Genomic DNA, 2,139 nt, shown 5'->3' on the forward strand with positions numbered 1-2,139 from the left:
CGGGCACGCCCTTCCGAACGGGGCCGCGCGGCGAGAGACAGGACCCCTCGCGCGCCCACACGCAACGGCGCCGCCACGGCGGGCGGCGGCGGGCACGGAGCGGGGCGGCGGCCGCCCCGGGAGGTGGACACGCGACCGCGGGTGCGGCCCCCCGTGACGGCGTCGGCTGGGCGGACGGGACGGACAGACGGGCGCGGAGGAGACGAGGCGACCGCCCCCCGGGCAGCAGCGAGGCGCGGGGGGGGGGGGGTTGAAGGCGAGGCGGCGACGGCACGGGTGGGCGGAGCGGGACTCCGGGGCCACCCGGCGAGGTGAGTTGAGGACACGGTTCGTCGGGCGAGAAAGAACGAGAGAGAAAGGACGAGGCCGGGAAACGAGTCGGTTCGCCGCACCGGGACAAACGCAGGGTCTCACCGACGGGGGGCCCCCTCCAAGGCCCAATTGTCGGTCCCGCGGAGGCCCGGGGAAACGCCGACTGGCTTCCGCCAGAAACAACCTTCGACCAACCTCGCTGGGGGCTCCGGGCCCCGCCGCCCACCGGCCGCGGCCACCACCGCCTTTGACCCTCGCAGGCCGAGAGGACCTAGAGTCCCTCTCTTTCAACCGGGCGCGCACGGCGGAGGGCAGGCACCGAGGCAAGGGCACCGGACCCGGACACGGGCCACCGGGTAAACAAACGCGGGGATCCCACCGCCACAGACACACAGGGCGGCCCCGCGTCGCCCGGGACGCCGTGCCGATCCTCCCAAGCGCACAAAACCTCAAAAGCCTCCTCCCGCCGCGCGGCCAAGGCCACACACGCGACCCCTCAGCAACCACAGGGGAGCCGCCGCGGCTCCTTCTCCAGCCGCCCATCCGTTCATCTGCCCAGTCCGAGCCGGACGGGGACTCGCATCCCGGGCGGAGCGCCCCCCGAGGACAAGCCGGGCCCCGACCGTGCCCGCGCAGCACACCCGTCGGCTGCGAACCCGTGTGGCGGGTGCGTGCGGAGAGCCGCTCGAGGCGCGGGAGCGGGAACGCCGGGGGACGGGAAAGGCCTCCGCGGCGGCCCCCCCCCGCCCCAACCCCTTCGGCACACAACGGGAGAGAATCCCCCGCGCGCCCGAATGCGCACGCGGCAACGCGCGCGTGCACGCTCACGTAACGCGGCGTTTTCCCCGCGACGGACGCCGGCCCCCGGCCCGGCGGGACCCTCCCCCGACTCGGAGGGGGGAGGCGCGGGCCACAGTAAGGCACAAGCCGCGTCGCCGCTCGGCCCCTCAAAGCCGGTGCGAGAGGGGCCCGAGCGCTCAAACACAGAGGCGGCTATCCGAACGCGCTTCCAGAGGAGGGGCGGCGGCTGGGGGGTCCGGTACCCCAAGGCACCCTCTCGGATCGCTAGAGAAGGCTTTTCTCACCGAGGGCGCGTCGTCCCCCAACCCCAGCAGAAACACCCCATCGGGCCCGCGGAGCCACGTGGAGACACTTCCGAGGGAACACGGGGGGGCCCGGGGGAGGACCCGACCGGGTCAGGGTCAAGCACAGGGTGGACACAACAGGCGCTCGCGATAGGGGCCGTTCGAGAGAGAGAGCGCGCGAGAGGAGCGAGCCCGTGCCGCCTCTGGGCTTCGTCCTCTTGCCTCACCGGGGGCCTCGTCCGCAGTTAACTAAAAGAGAGCCCGCGGTGTCGCGTCGGGAACACCGGCACGACGCAAGACAGAAAAAAGAAAAAAAAAACTACAATAACGGAAGAACAGGCGGCAGCAAAAACAAATCAACTCTCACGGTCAGCCAGCGGCCGGCACCCGCTGACTCGGCCCCGTCGCGGTCGCCCGCGCGGCACACGTTGCGAGGGCCCGGCCCCCCCTCCCGCGAGGGGGGACGGGCGTGCCTTCCCCTTATCCGGCCAGACTCCCCCCGGGGCTCCCCTCCAGCGCACCGCCGACAGCGGCGGCCCGGCAGGGGGCTCGCGGGGAGCGGGAAACGACACCACCAGCTCGGCCTCGGGCACCTGCAGGACAGCCCGGAGCGCTCCAGGGGCACCCGCCGAGGGCCAAGGCGAAACAGCGACCGCACGCCCAACGGGGGAGGCGCGTGCGGCGCGACGACGGGACGCCCCCTCCCCGCCGCGAGGAGGGGCGCCCGCGACAACGCAAGCCG

Source organism: Myotis yumanensis, unplaced genomic scaffold (assembly GCF_028538775.1).
Source record: "Myotis yumanensis isolate MYYU_CA2020_CCGP unplaced genomic scaffold, mMyoYum1.0.hap1 SCAF_56, whole genome shotgun sequence".
Classification (NCBI taxonomy): domain Eukaryota; kingdom Metazoa; phylum Chordata; class Mammalia; order Chiroptera; family Vespertilionidae; genus Myotis; species Myotis yumanensis.